At 40.7% G+C, this 19,756-nt stretch overlaps 1 protein-coding gene across 1 annotated transcript in view; it reads right to left on the bottom strand.

Annotated features, from left to right (window-relative positions):
- vta1 (vesicle (multivesicular body) trafficking 1) overlaps positions 1–19,756 on the bottom strand; it is a 184,647-nt gene that overhangs the window by 122,703 nt on the left and 42,188 nt on the right. The window lies entirely within an intron of this gene.

Raw genomic sequence — 19,756 nt, 5'->3', positions numbered from 1 at the left:
CAAAGGTTTGGATAAAGCAGTCTCTGGGTAAATTATGCCATTAAGGCCATCGTGAACCTAATTAAGGAGGTTCTGCAAGAGTGTGCTGTTTGGGTGATAATTAACTCTGGGACCTCAGACAGAATACGGCTGCTGGTGAGTGGGACTAGAGGGCCAAATTGATTAAGTGGGAAAGTGAGAAATCTTACATACCAGAGGCCAAGTTAGAGAGCTTTGGAACTACACATAGTGCCACTTCAGCGGGGAGTGATGTGGGTGTTTGTCGTTGCGTAAAACGTATCTTTGTTGTATCAATTATTTAAAGTGAAATTTATCTCTTTTTTGAAGCATAATTTGCCTGGTAATTCATGTTTAATTTGCACTGGCTCTAATTCATGTTAGAGTAAAAGTTGCAAAAAGCGAAATCTTGTTGGCAATTTCTTCATTTGGTATACTTGGTTACTTTGATTTACAGTTCCCCCATGTGAATGTAATCCTACATCATAGCACAAGTCCTCAGTTATCAGCATAATTTTCCCTTCCACTCCACTAACATCTTGGGTTAAGGAAACAACTTACCATACATTAGCAATATAAAGCAGGAGTAGCTTCAAGGCTGCACACTGTATCAATTGAGGTTAAGTATATACAGGTGAAAGGCGCCAATTATATGGGCTCACATAACCATCCAAAGAGGTACCAACACAGTAGAGTGGAGTCAAGAGATATATATTGTAATGTTTCACTCTTGTGAATAAATCTATTCTAAGCAAAGACTGCCTCTGTTTTCTTCCTTCACCAACTGGCTATCAACAGTATAGCATTAAACATAGTGCTCAGTTTTATGACTCTCTTGAAAAATACAAAGCTTTTATATGAAGAGAAATATTTACCTAGGACAGAGTCTTTTCACATTTGCAAAATGTCTCAAAATACTTCAGTGAACTATTTCTGGAATGCAACAGGCATTATAATATAGGCACAAAGCGCAGCCATTCTACAAACACAATGTGCTTTTTGTGTTGATTGAGAGCAAACGGTTGTCCAAAAAAACCTGAAGAACTCCCTGCTATGGGGCAATCACAGAACAACAGTTCCAACAATTGAGCACTGAAGGGTCAGCCTGCATTATGGTTTCAAATCCTATGAAACTCAAACTCCCAAGTATATGAGCCATAGAAAAGTATACTCTCAAACTGAGCCATTGGCTTCAGCATTCTGTTTTGAAAGATCACTGCTGTTATCTCCTCCCACTTCTCCCTTCTCGACAAAATCCCTCATCCTCAAAAGTGATCCAGTGATACAGAGCAGTAACTTTTCTCCACTCCCACATTATGATTATTTACTCAACAATATGTTCTGAATGTCGAATTTGTAGTAATTAATACAGACTGATATTGCACAGTCCCAGTACATTTTCTACACCACTGACTGCCGTGCCTCCAGCTGCATGGGCCCAAAACTCTGCAATTCCCTTCCTAAACCTCTTCGCCCCTCTCTCCTCCTTTAAGATGCATCTTTAAATCAACCCCTTTGACGAAGCTTCTGGCCATCTGTCCTAATATCTCCTCATGTGGCTCTATGTCAAATTTTTTTTTGATAATGCTACTGTGAAGTGCCTTGAGATGTTTTACTATATTAAAGATGCAATAGAAATGCAAGTTCCTGATGTTAACCATCAGCATTCCTGTGCAATAACCAAGGATCAGGGCAGAACAGTACTAAAGCCATCATCAGCAAGAGACAGTGGGTGGAATATCGCCATGTCTTCATGCCATCCGTACCTGACTTGGAGAAGTCAGGGGAGAGGGAATTGCAGCAGTGACGCCCCTCCACCTTAATGAGCACGAAGATTCACCATTGTGTTACAGTATTTCTTGGCCAAAACGTCACAGCAACCACCAGCAAGTTATTAGTCTAAACAACCCAAGGTGATAATAAAATTAATCAGTGTAAATGGCACCATGCATCAATGACAAGAACATTAGCTGCCACTGTCTTTACTGAGAGCTGAAAAAGGTGCTCCCCAAAACTAAATTGCATTTATCTAAGTACTGTAATGCTTGTTTCTAGTATCATATGTAAGGTGACCGACTGGCGTATTGTAGGCTTGTATTGCAGTTTTTGAACTAATACAATGTCTCTCCTGTAGGGAGTGGGGGGGGAAAAAAACAGGTAATTTTAGCTCCTATTTCAGTCTTTTACTTATGTCCACAGCCAGACCAGGAAACAGAAAAAAAACAAGCTGAATACATCACAGTCAACACCTCAGGCATTAACTGCCATTCATCTAGTTCTGACAGGTTCCAGCCCTAGCTAGCAGCTCAGGTGCTGCCCCACCTCAAACTTACTCTTTAACTTGGAGTGAGGAGCACTGTAGGATATGCCTCAAAACTAATAAATAGTTAAGGCTGTACAAAGGGCCACACCCAAACACTATCTTAAGGCTTCTGGACTATAGAGAGAGTGAAGTGTTTGTGATCGTTTCAGAAGACTCAGGGTATAAATTGTGAATCAGCAGTGGCTCAGTTGGTAGCATGCTCCTCTGAAACTGGAAACAAAACCTAGGCCAACACTCCAGTTCAATACTGCGGGAGCACTGCAATGTCTTTTGATTGAGGCATCAAACCAATACCCCAACTGCTGTCTAACGTGAACTTTAAGGATGTTTAAAGGTGGTTATACTTGCACTGGAGAAAGTACAGCAAAAGGTTCACTAAATTGGTTCCTGGGGTAAGGGAGGTTTTCCTAGGTGAGACGCTAGGCAATCTAGAGGAATGAGAGGCGACCCCATTGAAACATACAAGATTCTGAACGGCTTGATAGGGTGGACGCTGAGAGATGGTTTCCGCTGGCTGAGGAATCTAAAAAACGGGGTCACAACCTCAGGATAAGGGGCCAATCATTTAGGACTGAGATGAGGAGAAATTGCTTCACTCAAAGGGTTGTGAATCTTTGGCATTCTCTACCTTAGAGTTGTGGATGCTCTGTCATTGAATTCGTTTAAGGCTGAGATAGACAGATTTTTGGTCTCTCAGGGAATCAGAGTGTGGTGGCATGGGGGGAGGGGGAGGGGGTGCGGAGAGGGAGGGGACAGTCAAGAAAGTGGAGTTGAAACTCAACAGTCAGAAACAGGGGAATTTATAATGGGGACAAAGAAATGGCTGACCAACTAAATACATACTTTGGTTCTGTTTTCACAAAGGAGGACACAAATAACATACCAGAAATGTTGGGGAACACGGTTTAGTGAAGGGGAGGAACTGAAAGAAATCAGTATTAGTAGGGAAATGGTGTTGGGGAAATTGATGGGATTGAAGGCTGATAAATCCCCAGGGCCTGATAATCTACATCTCAAAGTACTTAAGGAAGTGGCCCTAGAAACAGTGGATGCATTGGTGGTCATCTTCTGAGACTCTGGAACAGTTCCTACAGATTGGAGGGTAGTTAATGTAACCCCACTATTTAAAAAGTGAGGTAGAGAGAAAACAGGGAATTATAGACCAGTCAGCCTGACGTCGGTAGTGGGGTAAATTCTAGAGTCCATTATAAAAGATTTAATAGCTGAGCACTTGGAAAACAGTGGCAGGATCAGACAGAGTCAGCATGGATTCACGAAAGGGAAATTATGCTGGAAAAATCTACTGGAATTTTTCGAGGATGTAACTAGTAGAGTTGATGGGGGAAGCCAGCGGATGTGGTTTATTTGGACTTTCAGACGGCTTTTGACAAAGTCCCACATAAGAGATTAGCATGTAAAATTAAAGCACATGGGATTGGGGGTAGTGCATTGAGATGAATAGAAAACTGGTTGGCAGACAGGAAACAGAGTAGGAATAAACTGGTCTTTTTCCGAATGGCAGGCAGTGACTAGTGGGGTACCGCAGGGATCGATGCTGGGACCCCAGCTATCCGCAATATATTATAATGATTTAGATGAGGGAACTAAATGTAATATCTCCAAATTTGCAGACGATACAAAGCTTGGTGGGAGGGTGAGCTATAAGGAGGATGCAGAGTTGCTTCAGTGTGATTTGGACAAGTTGAGTGAGTGGGCAAATGCATGGCAGATGCAGTATAATGTGGATAAATGTAAGGTTATCCACTTTGGTAGCAAAAACAGGAAGGCAGATTATTATCTGAATGGCTATAAATTGAGAGGGGGGAATGTGCAACGAGTCCTGGGTGTCCTCGCACACCAGTCACTGAAGGTGAGCATGCAGGTGCAGCAGGCGGTAAAGAAGGCAAATGGTATGTTGGCCTTCATAGCAAGAGGATTCGAGTACAAGAGCAGGGATGTCTTGCTGCAATTATATAGGGCCTTGGTGAGACCACACCTGAAATATTGTGTGCAGTTTTGGTCTCCTTATCTCAGGAAGGATGTTCTTGCTATAGATGAAGTGCAGCAAAGGTTTATCAGACTGATTCCTGGGATGGCGGAATTGACATATGAGGAGAGATTGAGTCTGTTAGGATAATATTCGCTGGAGTTCAGAAGAATGAGGGGGGATCTTATAGAAACCTATAAAATTCTGACAGGACTAGACAGGGTAGATGCAGGAAGGATGTTCCCGATGGTGGGGGAGTCCAGAACCAGGAGTCACAGTCTGAGGATATGAGGTAGACCATTTAGGACTGAGCTGAGGAGAAATTTCTTCACCCAGAGTGGAGAGCCTGTGGAATTCGCTACCACAGAAAGTAGTTGAGGCCAAAACATTGTATGTTTTCAAGAAGGAGCTAGATACAGCTCTTGGGGCGAAAGGGATCAAAGGATATGGGGAGAAAGCGGGAGCAGGCTATTGAGTTGGATGATCAGCCATGGTCATAATGAATGGCAGAGCAGGCTCGAAGGGCCAAATGGCCTACTCCTGCTCCTATCTTCTATGTTTCTATGTAAGAGTATCCATGATTGCACTGAATAGTCAAGGAGGCTCGATGGGCCAAATGGTCTATTCCCATTTCTCGTGTTTTTGTGGAGTTCAGGTCCTGTGCCCTGGTGATCTTTTATCCCTCAAACAAACATCATTACTACAACAGGATATATGGTCAGCCATTTCAGTGCTGTTTGTAGGACCTTGCTAAGTAAAAAATTGGCTCCACATTCCTTACAGTACAACAGTGACTAGACTACAAAAGTATTTCTTTGGCTATAAAGTGCTTTGGAACAACCAGAGGTGTTGAAATGCTATAAATGAAGGATTTTGTTTGTTAAAATGTTCAAGATTCTAAAGTGAATTGATAAACTGAGCAACAATAATATGTTAACGATTGCCTAAATATTTAAAACCAGAGGACATGGAATCAAAGTTTGGAACAGGAATGATACAAAAGTTGTTTAGGTTTAACCACTTTTAACAGCAGGAAGGGAATAATGTGGAATGGTCTGCTCAGGAAGGAAATGCAGGCAGATAGTATGGATATATTTAAGGAATTGCATAAGTATTTAAGGGAGTAAATGATTGTGAGGTATTTGTGTTGGGGATGGCCAGATGGACAACAGCTTGTTCACCAGCACTGCACCTTCTGATGTTCTTACACTGAAATGGCATAAGTAGATGGCCACATGTTCATAGCTCCACATTGCAAATGATGTGTCACAAATGAAGGAGGGGTATTTATGTGTACTGTAATTTTTTCAAAAAGATTGTACTTCCAATAGGGTGCAACAGAATTTGCACCATAAATCTTCTTCAAGACTTGTTTTCCAGGGTTATGACCAGATCTGGTTCAACCTTTCCTTCCAAATTACTTCTGTGCCTGGATTGACAGCTTGCAAGTTCTTTCCAATCTTGGACATAGTAAACACAGTCTGCTCTTCTCATTACCGCTCATGAAATTCTGCACATACTGAAGTTCACATGACCTCAATAACCCTGCAGTACTTCGAACCTGTCCCTTTCCCTTCACTCCCCAGAGTCAAGGGGAGCAATCCCATTACTGTCTCACGTAGGTCCTCCAAATGTGCATTATGTTTAAAAAAAAGTCAATGTCACAGGATTTTGAAAACAGAGGTGATTACATTTTAACTTCAGCCTTTTCAGTAATAATAAGGACAGCTTACACTAAATGGTTACTGAGCAACCCAGGCCAAAGACTGTAGTGCAGGACACCACGGAGATTAAACAGAGTCAGAGAGAAGACCAGGTTAATAGAGAAGGCGAGAGTAGTCAATGCCAAGTTTGGTTTTAAAGGTTTACCCGTTGTAGAAGAGAGAGGGAGAAAAACCTTTTCCCACTTTAAAGGCACTTTAAACATAGCTTTGCATGCTCAACCACACACTAACATCAGAATTCTGCAGATAAAAGCAAACTACTGGCTTATAGTTTTCATGGAAAACTAGATGGAATCAATTTGCCCCCAAAAAGAATAAAATTCCAGAATGCCATCTAATAATTGCTGAATTTGATTTCTTCAATCACCATAAACCAATGCCCTTGATGCTGGCCCATCAGCTATAGTAATCAGTTGCTCTTCACGACACAGTCTTCTACCTCACTGTTTTGAAATCAAAAGTCACCGCACCATGTCAAACTTCAACTGATTATTTTCTGGAACCTCTTGACCAACTTCACTCAACTACTTGCATTCATGTAGTGCCTTTAAAGCGGGAAAAGGTTTTTCTCCCTCTCTCTTCTACAAAGGATAAACCTTTAAAACCAAACTTGGCATTGACTACTCTTCGCCTTCTCTATTAACCTGGTCTTCTCTCTGACTCTGTTTAATCTCAGTGGTGTCCTGCACTACAGGCCTTGGCCTGGGTTGCTCAGTAACCATTTAGTGTAAGCTGTCCTTATTATTACTGTTTTTCAAAATGCCAAGTTGGCACCATCCGATTTTAGTTCCAAGTTTAGGTAGCAGTGCATCTTTGACTTTGGCACGGCCTGTCAACAGTTACAAAATGGACACCAATAACAAAACTTAAGCGGAAACCTTGTCCAACGTATAGGATATACCTGTAAGAAAAAAATGGTCTGGATTTTTATTGTGCCTTTCATGACCTCAAGATGGCTCTCGGCACTTTAGAGCCAATTAAGTAGTCTTTTTCCAAGTGTAGTCATTGTTGTATGACTAAGATTGGAATAAGGCACACATTTTTTTATTTTGTTTTTCTTTTCAAAAACCAAATAACTCTTGCTTTTCAATAGTTGCTTTAAAATTCAATGAAACCTGAACATTCATAGTGTTGATCTCCCTCCATTTCTTGTTTAGATGCATCATTTTCAGTAAAATTTTTAGATAGGTGAAGGTGGCCATCAGCACTTTGATAATAAATGCCCACTGGAGCACTGAATAACAACATAAGCACAATCCCTCATCAATCCACAGAATTGATAAATGCTTGACAGTCTTCAGCTAGCATTCTAGCCTACACTGTGATCCACTACGGTAGTTTAAGATGAAGTGAGCTAACTGTGCTTCCCAGAGCAAAAACAAAAATACCTGGAAAAACTTAGCAGGTCTGACAGCATCTGCGGAGAGGAACACAGTTAACGTTTCGAGTCCGAATGACTCTTCATCAGGACTAAGGAAAAATAGAAGAGAGGTGAAATATAAGCTGGTTTAAGGGGGGGGGGATGTAGAGCTGGATAGAGGGCCAGTGATAGGTGGAGATTGCCAAAAGATGTCATAGACAAAAGACCAAAGAGGTGTTGACGGTGGTGATATTATCTAAGGAATGTGCTAAAGGGGACATTAAGGGTAGAAAGCAGGACGAGCAAGGTACAGATAGCCCTAGTGGGGGGGGGGGGGAAATCAAAATAGTCTAAGTGGTAGAGGTAAAACAATGGATGGAAATAAATTTTAAAATAATGGAAACAGGTGGGAAAAGAAAAATATATATAAATTATTGGAAGGGGGGGGGGAGAATCGGAAAGGGGGTGGAGATGGAGGAGAGAGTTCATGATCTAAAGTTATTGAACTCAATATTCAGTCCAGAAGGTTGTAAAGTGCCTAGACGGAAGATGAGGTGCTGCTCCTCCAGTTTGCATGGAGCTTCACTGGAACATTGCAGCAACTGTGCTTCCCAGAGGGTTGATGATGAATGAAGCTGTGGGCTCCAATGCCATGTCGCAAGGTGCTATTAACTCATTGAGCACTAATGGTTGCCAGGGTGCAATTCCTACAGTGCGCCAATTAAGCTCCAAAACACTAGCTGGGTTTTCCCACTGGCTGGAAGAATAACCAATCACGGTCTGAGCCTTGCCATTGTACCGGCTTCTGTTAGCGGTGTGCACAGACACCAGAACATAGCAGCATTGTGAAGCACAGAGGCACTTTAGGGTTTCTCTTCTATCAGATCTCATTGTACTTGAATTTTCAATCAGAGCCAGTAGGAAGTAGCATAAACTGGCCTCAATTTTCCCCCATGGACAGTGAGGAGATTATTCCAGTGTAACTCCACACCTTCTACAATGACATGAAAGAGGCTGAAGATTTTTTTTAAGCTCCAAGATTTTATGCACCATAGCGGGAGAGCACTCCATTTGTACTTTGAAAAACTGTTAAAACTACTGGTTCGAGGTGAACCACAGAAGAAGTGCTGATTAATTCCTGAACTGGACTACCCGTCACACCCGTGCCAAGCAGTAAATTAAGCATTGAAAGTAGAACTCGTATCTTATTTTGAACATCTGACCCTTGGGCTTGTGAACACATTTCCTGCACATGAACTCTGTTTCCCTGATGGCTCAGATTAATAACGAGCAGATAGCTAGCTGGTAGCACAAGGTGGAGGGTCAGGTCCAAGCCCCGCACAAGCTGACGCAATATAAACAATGCTATTACTGAAATGAACAAAACCAGGGAAAAGCAATTGAACAAACTTGCTTAAAGGAACTGTCAAAGGTTGAAATGTGAAAGCCAAATGTAAACTCCGGAAAAAAGAAGTAACAGTCAGCTCCAATCTGGACTCAGACTTTTCCATTTGGACTGTTTACAATCCCAATTGGAAAATAATGATCATCGGGTTTCATGGAATCAGAAATTTCAATGCTGAAAGCTAGCGTGCCAGTGGAACAGATCAACTGCAACACCACTACCCAGCTTTTATAAACTCCTTTAATACTTATACACTTAATGTGGCAAAAACAAGATTAGCTGGCCATTTACCTCATTTCTGTTTGTTGGATGTTGCTGTGCCTAAAACAACTGATGCATTAAACCTCTTACAAAACCACAAAAATAGTCACTAAACACGATTCACTAAAGTAATCAACTGGATGTTTCACAGGTGTCATCAAAATCATACAGCACAGGAGGAGGCCATTTGGTCCATTGTGCCTGTGCCAGCTTTCTGAATGAGCGACCAATTTGACACATTCCCCTGTTTATATTTCATAGCCTTGCAAAAGCGGATATCCAGTTCCCTTTTGGAATTTATTATTGAGTCTACACCCACCACCTTTTCAATCAGTGCTCAATAATTCACTGAGTAAAAAGTAAAACCCTCTGGCTTTCTCTGCCAATTATCTTAAGTTGCTGTCCTCTAGTTACTGACCCTGTGCCAGTGGAAAAAGTTTCTTGTCTACCAATGCCCCTCAATTTTGAACAGCTCTATTAAATTTTCTCTTAATCTTTGCAATTCTAGCTTCTCTAGTCCCTCCACATAGCTGAATTAAAAGTCATCATATTAAAAGCAGTTCTTTCCTTTTTTTTCAAATGTTGACTTAATTCCATTTTGGTATTTAGTAAGCTAGCTAAATACCGTGACAAACCAAAACAATGTTGATGGCAAACAAATTGGAAGTACTTTAGAAAGCAAACTGTTTATTGTTGGATCAGACATACAAGCAACACTGTTCTAAAAGAGTCACCATATTCAACTCAAAACGTTAACTCTGTTTCTCTCTCCTCAGATGCTGCCAGGCCTGCTGAGTGTTTTCAGCATTTTTTGTTTTTATTGTGAGCAACACTCTTGGGCAGGATCGCAGGGGCTTGAGATTTCCAAGTAGAAATGCTTTCCAGAGTTTTATTTGTTTTTTTATGGTTTGTTAGCCAGTGAATGGGCACCACAGGGGTCTTCAAAAATCAAAATATTTGAATTGGGCTTTATATAGGAACTAGAAAAGACCCCCTTTCAAAGTCAGCAAGTCTCTGGAGGGCTCAACATAAATGTAGTGCAGAAACAGCTGGCTTATTGATCTCTTAATGGTTATAGTCATGAAATAAAAATTAGACCCGGTGGATGCAAGTTAAATGAGAAAGTAAGGAGTGATTTTTCTTTTGTCTCTTAGGTTCAGGAGAAATTTCTTTACCCTGGGAGTGGTTGTAATGTGGAACTCACTACCACATGCAGTGGATAAAGTTAATAGCATAGGTGCATTTAAGGGGCAGCTAGAAAAACCATGGCAAGGAAAAGGGGACTAAGGGATAAGTTGAAGAAGGGTAGGAGAATGCAAAAATATATTAATTTGTCAGGAGAACAGGCAAGTTAATGTTTTGTACGTATACCCTTCGTCAGACTAGTGCTGACTAGCATATTAATATGGACAGAAAAATGGAAAACACTTTTTTTTTCAAATATTCAGAAAAACATAAAAAGGAATGTGTTGAACAATGTAGCTCAGCATCGGAGTCAAGTAATGGACAGAAACGGTAAGAATTTAAAGAAACAGCGTGTGGCACATCATCCCATTATCGTCTTGTGTTTCTCTCCACTATTTGACAGGGTTTGCCCCTACCCAACTCTCTCCTGAGGGCACGTACTCTTGGTGTAGCTCTACCTCATAGGAGTTATCAATATTCCTCAGTTAAAACTATTGCTTTGGGTTAACAAAAAGTTACTTGCCTTCTGGCATGTACCTCTGTACATTATTCCTTCTTTGGAAGTTCCCATGATCCCTAGGGTCTTCACTGGCACAGACATGCGCATAATGCTGCGCCAACTCCATGGAGCACTTGTTCCTTTTTTTTGTCCCTGCAGCCAAGTCCTCCTGAGGCCTTGGGCCTACGTGATGTTCAGAGGTGTCAGCTGTAGCTCAGTGGGTAACACTCTCACCTCTCAGCCAGAAAGTTGTGGGGGTTACACTCCACTCCAGAGACTTGAGCACAAAATCTAGCTGACACACTGACAGTACTGAGAGTGCTGCACTGTCAAAAGTGCTGTCTTGTCTGCCCTCTCAGAATGTAAAAGGCCCCACACCATTATTTGAAGAGCAAGGGTGTCCTGGCCAATATTCATTTCTCAGCCACCTTCACCAAAACGGATGATCAGGTCATTTTCACATTGTTTTTTGTGCAGCCTCGCTGTGATGAGTGGAGTACCCTGCAGTTTTCTTTTTAGCAAAGACCCCACATGGCCATTGGCCAGGGAATTCTCCCATCTGCTCCCGCTTCACCAGTGTGTACATGTTGTACTCTGGCCTCCTTCCCACTTTGACAAATAAACCACTTATTATTATTAGGCTTCATATTAAAACTCCATGCTGTACGGGAAAACTAGAGGAGCTTAAGTGACAAAACCACTGAAGTATTTCAGGTTACTGGCTATATCCATACTAACATTAATTTTACAAATATATGATTTCTTGCAAGAGAGGTAGTGCATGTGTGGGACATGAATCTCTGAAGGTATTTGGTGGGGGTGGGTGGGGGGGGTCGTGGAGGAGGTGCAGAGGTTTGGGAACCCATGAACTAGGCAATCTTTGTAACCATGCAAGTTAACTAGGTGGCCTCACACTTATGTGCTCAACAATTTTGTGCTACTCCTCTCCAGTCCCAGTATCTCATGTACTTGCTACTTGAACAAATTTCTCTGAAATTTCTCGAGACAAAACAAAGCAAAAAGGGGCACTAATCATAATGATTGGATCTTTAAAAGGAGCTTGGGGGTTGAGAATTGTAATGAGAGCTGAACTTCACTGTTTAATAAGGGTGTGAGGGGTAGGCCAGAAAATTATAGGCCGGTCGGTCTGACTTCGTTGGTGGGCAAATTATTGGAATCAATTCTGAGAGACAGGATAAACTGTCACTTAGAAAGTCACAGATTCATCAGTGACAGCCAGCATGGTTTTGTTAGGGGAAGATTGTGTCTTACTAGCTTAATCAAATTTTTTAAGGAAGAATCAAGGAGGATTGATGAGGGTAGTGCAATGGATGTTGTCTACGTAGATTTTAGTAAGGCATTTGACAAAGTCCCACATGGCAAACTGGTCAAAAAAGTGAGATCCTGCGAGATACAGGAGAAGATGGAAAGCTGGATCCAAAATTGGCTCAGTGACAGGAAATAAAGGGTAATGTTCGATGGATGTTTTTGTGAATGGAAAGCAGTTTCTAGTGGTGTTCCACAGGGCTCAGTGTTGGGGCCCTTGCTGTTTTTTCTATATGTTAATGATTTAGACTTAAATGTGGGAGGCATGATTGGGAAATTTGCAGATGACACAAAAATTGGCCATGTAATTGATTGTGAAAAGGATAGCTGTTGTCTCCAGAATTATATAAATGGTTTGGTTGAGTGGGCAGAAAAATGGCAAATGGAATTCAACCCAGAAAAGTTAGGTAATTCATTTGGGGAGCGCAAACAAAGCAAGGGAATACTCAATAAATGGGGGTATATTGAGAGGGGTTGAGGAAGTGAGAGACCTTGGAGTGCATGTCCGCAGCTCCCTGAAGAAGGCAGGACAGGTGGATAAGGTGGTAAAGAAAGCATGTGGAATGCTTTCCTTTATTAGAAAAGTTACTGAATTCAATAGCAGGGATGTAATTATGGAATTGTATAAAACGTTGTAATTGTCTGTAGAGTTCTGTTCACCACATTACAGGAAGGATATAACTGTTATGGAGAGAGTACAGAGGAGATTTACAAGAATGTTGCCAGGCCTTGAAAATTGCAGCTATGAGGAAAGATTGGATAGGCTCGGGTTGTTTTCCTCAGAACAGAGGAAGCTGAGGGGTGACCTCATTGAGGTGTACAAAATTATGAGAGGCCTAGATAGGGTAAACAGGAAAGACCTGTTTCCCCTAGCTGAGGGGTCAATTACCAGGAGGCATAGATTTACGGTGATTGGAAGAAGAATTAGAGGGGAGATGAAGAAAAAATTTCCACCCAGAGGGTAGTGGGCATCTGGGATTCACTGTGTAAACAGGGGATTGAGGCTGAAATGCTCATTTAAAAGTTACCTGGATCTGCACCTGAAGTGCTGTAACATAAAGGCCACGGAACAGGTGCTGAAAATTGGGATTAAAAATGAGTGGCTGTTTCTTTTTTCAGCTGGTTCAGACAGGATGAGCTGAATGGCCTCGTTCTGCGCCATAACTGTTCTATGGTTTAGAATTTACACTCTGCACAACTTTTAAAGCATCATGCCAGTGAAAATATCGCTGTGGATTTCAGACATAACATCTTCACCTCTAGAGAGTGTAGTTTGTATTGCACAACACAATTATTATCTGCAAGCAGATTAATATCCTCTTTTTTGTAAATTACATCATGGAGTCATATCTAAACAAAGTCTGACTTCCATCCAACAATGTAAATAATTTGAACTATATGGGGTAGTTTTAATAAATACCCCAAGGGATGCTGCGCCAGTGCCAATTCAGATGCAAGTTGGTCTAAACTACACAATCCTCCTTAACTTTACTTTGCCTGCCGCATTCCAACACTTGCTCCAAATGCTCTGCGGCATAAACCTCGCCATCAAAAACAGATTGCACACAAGGGAACGTACGTGGAGCTACATACTAAACCCACATTACAAGTTGTGGGGAAAGGGAAGAAGCTCCACATGACCGATACTCTTAACAAATGAAAAACTTATAGGACAAACCAACTCAGGTGCTATATTAATCAGAGATTAGTTTTTTTTTAATTAAACTTTTGGCTTCTTATTAGAAGGGTGGATTGGTTTGTTATCTCGGACGCATTCGGAACATTGGATCATTTTGAATTATTCAATTTATCCTTTAAATTCTCTTCCTTATATCATAAAATAGGAAGGAAAAGATTATTAGAAGAAAACCATGCCAATATAATGTGGCTGTGGCTCACTTTCTAACTGCTGACTGAAGACATTCCAAAGGCCACATATTTTCCCATATACATTACCCACAATTGTTTTGTGTGTTTGTGAGATCTGTCAAATAGGCTGGCTAAAAAGGTCCTGCTCAGTTCCCTGAAGTACTTTTTTTTTAAAAGTCCTATCCAATTAAAGAAAAACCTGATTTTGATTAAAGCAAGACAGATTTCAGATCACTGGAAACTATCTCCTGATATTTCAAACTTTCTTGAACATGACTAACAAAACTAACATGTGGACAAAAAGGATAAAGAAATTTAAGATAGAAAGGGATAATTGATATGGAAAAAATTGCATTTATTTGGCATCTTTCACAACATCCCAAAGGGCTTTGCTAAAGGGCTTTGCAGTCAATGAAGTACATTAAGTGTAGTCACTGTTGCAATGTAGGAAACGTGGCAGCCAATATGCACACAGCAAACTCCTCCAATGGTAATGAGATAATGACCAAATAAACTGTTTCAGTGAGCTGATTGAAGGACAAATATTGGCCAGGGCACCAGAGATAAATTTCCTAGCCGTCTTCAAGCTAGTGCCATAGGGTCTTTTATACCCATGAGCGCGCAGACCTGGCCTCTGTGTATATGTGTACTCACTAAAGTCTGGTCCATGTCTTCCAGCCCTATAAGCCTCAGAGTTCACCAGCACTTCTCCAATTCTGATCTCTTGCATCTCTCTGATTTCCATTGCTCCACCATTGGTGGCCATTCTACTACTGGGAGCTACCTAGCCCCTGAGCTCTGAAATTTCTTTCATAAAACTTCTCTTGCCTTCCCTTCCTCCTTTCAACCACTCCTTAAAACCTAACATTTTGGTTATCTGTTCGAATATTTGCTTATGTGGTTCGGTGTCAAATTAATTCAGCTAACACTCCTGTGAAATGCCTCGGGATATTTTTCTACATTAAAGGTACCATATAAATACAAGTTATTAATTAGGCTTGTTGCAAAATTGAAGCCCATTGGGTAAAAGGGGCACTAGCAGGACGAGTACAAAACTACCCAAGGGAGTTGTGGTGAATGGCTGTTTTTTCGCATTAGAGGGAAGTATACAATGGAGTTCCTCCAAGGTTCAGTACTAGGGCCACTGTTGGTTTTTTATGCACATTAATGACTTAAACTTGGAGCTATTACACAATTTCATATTTACTGATATCACAAAGTTTGGAAGTGCAGTAAACAGTGAGGAGGATAGTGATAAACTTCAAGAGGACTAAATCTGGTGGAATGGGCAGGCACATGGCAGATGGAATTCAACACAGAAAAGTGTGAGGCGATACATTTTGGTAAGAAAAATGGGGAGAGGCAATACATTGCTAAATTGTACAATTTTATAGAGGGTGCAAAGAAAGAAATACCAAAGGCTGTTTTGTGCACAGATCTCTGAAGTTGCAGGACTGGTTAACAAAAGCAATTAGTAAAGTCTATAGGACCCTGGGATTTATAAATAGAGTAATACAGTATAAAAAAGGAAACTATGCTAAACCTATATAAAATACTAGTTCGCCCTAAGCTCTGAGCATCAAACTTTAGCAAGGATGTGAGGATTTTGAAGAGGGTACAGATGAGATTTACTACAATGGGTCCATAAATGAAGGATTGCACTTATGTGGACAGACAAGAGATGCTGGAGTTGTTCTCTTTAGAGCAGAGAAGGCTTGGAGAAGATTTTATAGCCATATTTGAAATCATGAAGAGTTTAGGTAGAGTGACAAGAAGTTGTTTCTAATGGCTGAATAGTCAAAACAAGAGGGCAGATTTAAGGTTATTGGTAAAAGGACCAGTGGCAACATGGGGAAAGCCTTTTTTATGCAACAAGTGGCTGGGGTTTGGAATGCACTGTCTGATTGGAAAGTGGATAAAAATTCAATAGCAGGCTTCAAAAGGGAATTTAATAGATACCCGAAGGAGAAAAAGACATGAGGAAAGAACTAATGAGTGGGACTAATTGGATTGTTCTTCAAAAAAGCCGGCAGAGTCTCGGGTCAAATGGCCTCGTCCCATGTTGTTATTGTTCTATGATTCTAATTGGTGGCATTCTCATCTCAGTCAGATTATGTAGGTTTGAACCATACTCCATGATGAGTGCATCAATCTAGACTGACACTTCACTGCAGTACTGAAGGAAAGCTGTATCAGAAGTCCTGCCTTTCAGCTGAGACTTCAAGCAGAGGCCAAGCCTGCAAATGCATTGGAGGATAAGAAGAACACATTATTCAGTAAAGATCTGGGAATTTTCTCATTGGCCAGCATTCTTGCCTCAAGAAACACCAGCAAAAACAAATTAACAAGTCGTTAAATAGTCTACAGTTGCTGGGGTTTTGCTGCATACACGTTAGTGGTCACCTTTGCTGACAAAACATTGATTCTAAAGTAATCCATTGGCTGTGAAGTGTTTTGGGAAATCCTGATGATCTGATGAGAAACTATATGAATCCATGTTTTTCACTATAGAGGAAGTAGCCACTGAAGGTTGCAGAAATCTGATCTTTGTGGAGACTTAGTTTCATAATCTGTAATAAGAACAAAGATTCTTGCATCTACTGGGGGCAGGGTGATGGCCAAGAGGTGGTGTTATGACACAGCAGTTGGTAAAGGTTGAGTTATTTAAAATCCCAGAGTGAAACTTTAAACAACTGTCATAACCTATATTTTCAATTGGTATGTTTGAGATGCAGCTCTCAATTCAGAAATGAAACCACCAAGCCTCCAGAGGTTTTTTATATAAATTAAACATTTATTAATTTAACAAGAAATTAAACACTTACACATGTCTACAAATTACTACCATAATAACTTTTAAACAAATCCCCAAATTAATCACTCCTAGGTAAACCTTCACCAAGGCAACAATAACCCATAGACTTAAACGGACATCAGGCAAAGCACATTTTATCTTACGAATTCAAAATGAGGTTCCTTTGCCCCGTTGTAGGCTTACAGGCAGCATGCTTCTGACTCTCTCACACAAAATTCTTTTCTGTATATACCTAGCCTTCCCTTTGAATGTAAATTCTCATTATATCACCAGGCCCTTTGAACTCCACTTCTTCTAACAATAAAACCCCTTTCATAGTACCAATTTTATTAGTAATATAAGCATATTGCTTGGTGTCTCCTAGCTAGGTGCAAAATTTCACCCCCAGTCTTTAAGTGGTTTAGTCAACAAAATGTAAATGTACCCACTACCTTTTTAAACTACTGTTTAACATTTCAAAACTACTATACATCAAAGCACCCAGACTAGCTGGCTTTAAAGCAACTAACACACACACACTGGCCCGACTATGTCCAATTTAAAATAATTTCCAATAACATTATCTTCATGGCAGGTGGAGCATTGTGACTGATGTACAATTGTGACATAAAATGGAAATACATCTTGTACCAAATTAACGTATTTTAAAAGCCATGATACAATAACAAATACATCACTAGTTAAACACAATAATAGAAAGATATCGTAAATCAGGAAATAGTAACTGTTTAACTACTTTTTAAGAGAAGGAACACTATGGCAGAGATTGACAGGCACATGGCATAGCTATGTACCACATGAGGTATGAAAACTGTACAGCACAGTGTTCACATGCAATTGGTGCAATTTTACTTTGTTACTGGCCTCCTGGTAGAAAATGGGGAAAATGTGACATCAACTCTGTGCCCTCTGTAAAAGCACAGCTCAAAGTTAACCCTGTCCATGAGATCAACGATCAAGAAAAGTGAGCCAGCAATGGCAGGAGCGTAAGTTGGTCTAGCGGGCAAATGACTCCATTCAACCATAAGGGGTTTAAGGAGAAAACTGAATGATGCAGGAAGAGTGGGCAGTTTTGATAGATTGAGGTAGGGTCCGATAGTCTCATGATGTGGTCCAGCAGATCCGGTGATGGATGACTAAACTCAGTTGTGCCCCAGATACTCTTAGGTCTGCGCCATTTGGACTTTATGGAGCAAAGATGGGGGTCATAGTAGAGGACTGGGAGGGTAAAAAGTAAAGGTTCTGTTGGGAACAAGAGTATCAAAAGTGGAGGTAAAGGAGTGGTTTCCACCGTTTTGTGTTTTTATTTCCGATTCCCAGCGTTCAAGGTTTCTTTTTTTAAAAAAACAATAAAACATTGTCGCTTTCAGGAACAAGCATTGCCACAAAAATCAAAAGCAACGCCACAGAAAAAAGTTTCTGAACAGATTATTAAGATGTTGGAAGCACTGCCCTAGAAAGGTTTGATAACAGAATCAATTGATGTTTCAAAAGGGAGACAGATATGCTTACAAGGAAAGTAGGGTATTACAGAATATGGAAATGGGTCAAGAAACTGGAATTGAAGAGCTACTATATCTTAGCAAAATGATGTGGACTTAATGGCCCAGCTGGCCTATGCCTACTTCCATGAAATGAGAAGTTCCTTCCTTTTTGATGCACTTGGAGAGTGGGAGGGAAAAATCAAGTCTCGACATTTTTGCTCTCAAAAGTCAGCTTCATTTCCCTCGAAACTGGTGGAAAATGAATCTACACTTCTTGGAAAAATGAAGTTTACCTAATTAAATTATTTTGCATAAGGGAGCGAATAAGGAGATTATAGAATATAGAATCAGTAATGGGCCACACAGTGATTACACTGCAATGCACAGTCTTGCACCCAACAAAAAGAATATCTTCGCCCAATTGCTTGAAGCGTTCTCTGCTACATTCTTCAAAACTGATTTTCAGATCACTGCAGGGTAACTGGTTGGCAATCGAAACACGCCCAGAAAACAATGTCATTCTTTTTACGCAGACTCAAGGTCACACGAGGAAAGGCTAAGAAAAGCTCACAAAATTTTTTAGGTGCTAGGACTAAAGGATGACGAATCACAGGTTTGCAAAAGCACGAGTATACACGTATATACTCATGCACATCAATGTCTGCTTGTAAATTTCCCTCAACAGCTTCACCTCAGATTGTACCTTTTTAACAATTCCACAGCCTCTAAATGGGCTACAACACAAATACAAAGTAGAGCATCTGACCGACTGACTTGAACGACAAGAACTTTTTGCTTGCCAGAAGGATGTTCCATTAACAGATTAACTTTAATTTTCTTTTCTGTGGGAACTCTATGTTTATGGAAAGTACTGAGGGGAGGAAATGGTGAGGAAAAACTCTACATCCATCAGGGGGAAATAGTCGAAGCAATGAGGAAAGCATTACTTCCAGTGTACAATTCCAGACACTGCAGAAATGTGCAGCTCAGATAATCATTTGTTTTGTTGTCTCTTTGCTGAACAATTTTCCCCATAGGGACTTTACAACTCCTATGGCAAAACATCAAACATCAGTTCTACAATTACTGAACACTTGTCCTCATTAGATGGCCTACGTACACAATTACAAATATTTCTGTTTTCAAATCATGGGCTGCATTTTATAAATTATACTCACTTCTCAACTCTACATAGATGGTGCACCAAGAAGTAGGATAATGTTTCATCAACTGACTTCTGTGCCAATTATTATTAAAAGCTGTACCATGTTGGATTTTGCACATGTGACCCAAGCTGGCTTTTTAAAAAAATGTTTCTGCAATGCTAGATTTAACACTTTCCTCTAGAGTAAGCCAACAATCTAGAAGAGGCAGAAGGTCATGGGTTCAAGTGGCACTCCAGGGACTTGAGCACGAAATCAAGGCTGACATTCCAGTGCAGTACTAAGGGAGTGTTACACTGTCGAGGTCCTGTCTTTTGGGTGAGATGTAAACCTGAGACACTGTCATCTCAGGTGGATG

Source organism: Cetorhinus maximus, chromosome 14 (genome assembly GCF_964194155.1).
Source record: "Cetorhinus maximus chromosome 14, sCetMax3.hap1.1, whole genome shotgun sequence".
NCBI lineage: Eukaryota > Metazoa > Chordata > Chondrichthyes > Lamniformes > Cetorhinidae > Cetorhinus > Cetorhinus maximus.
The sequence above is the reverse complement of the archived record's forward strand: the minus strand, read 5'-3'. Positions and strand labels throughout refer to the sequence as shown.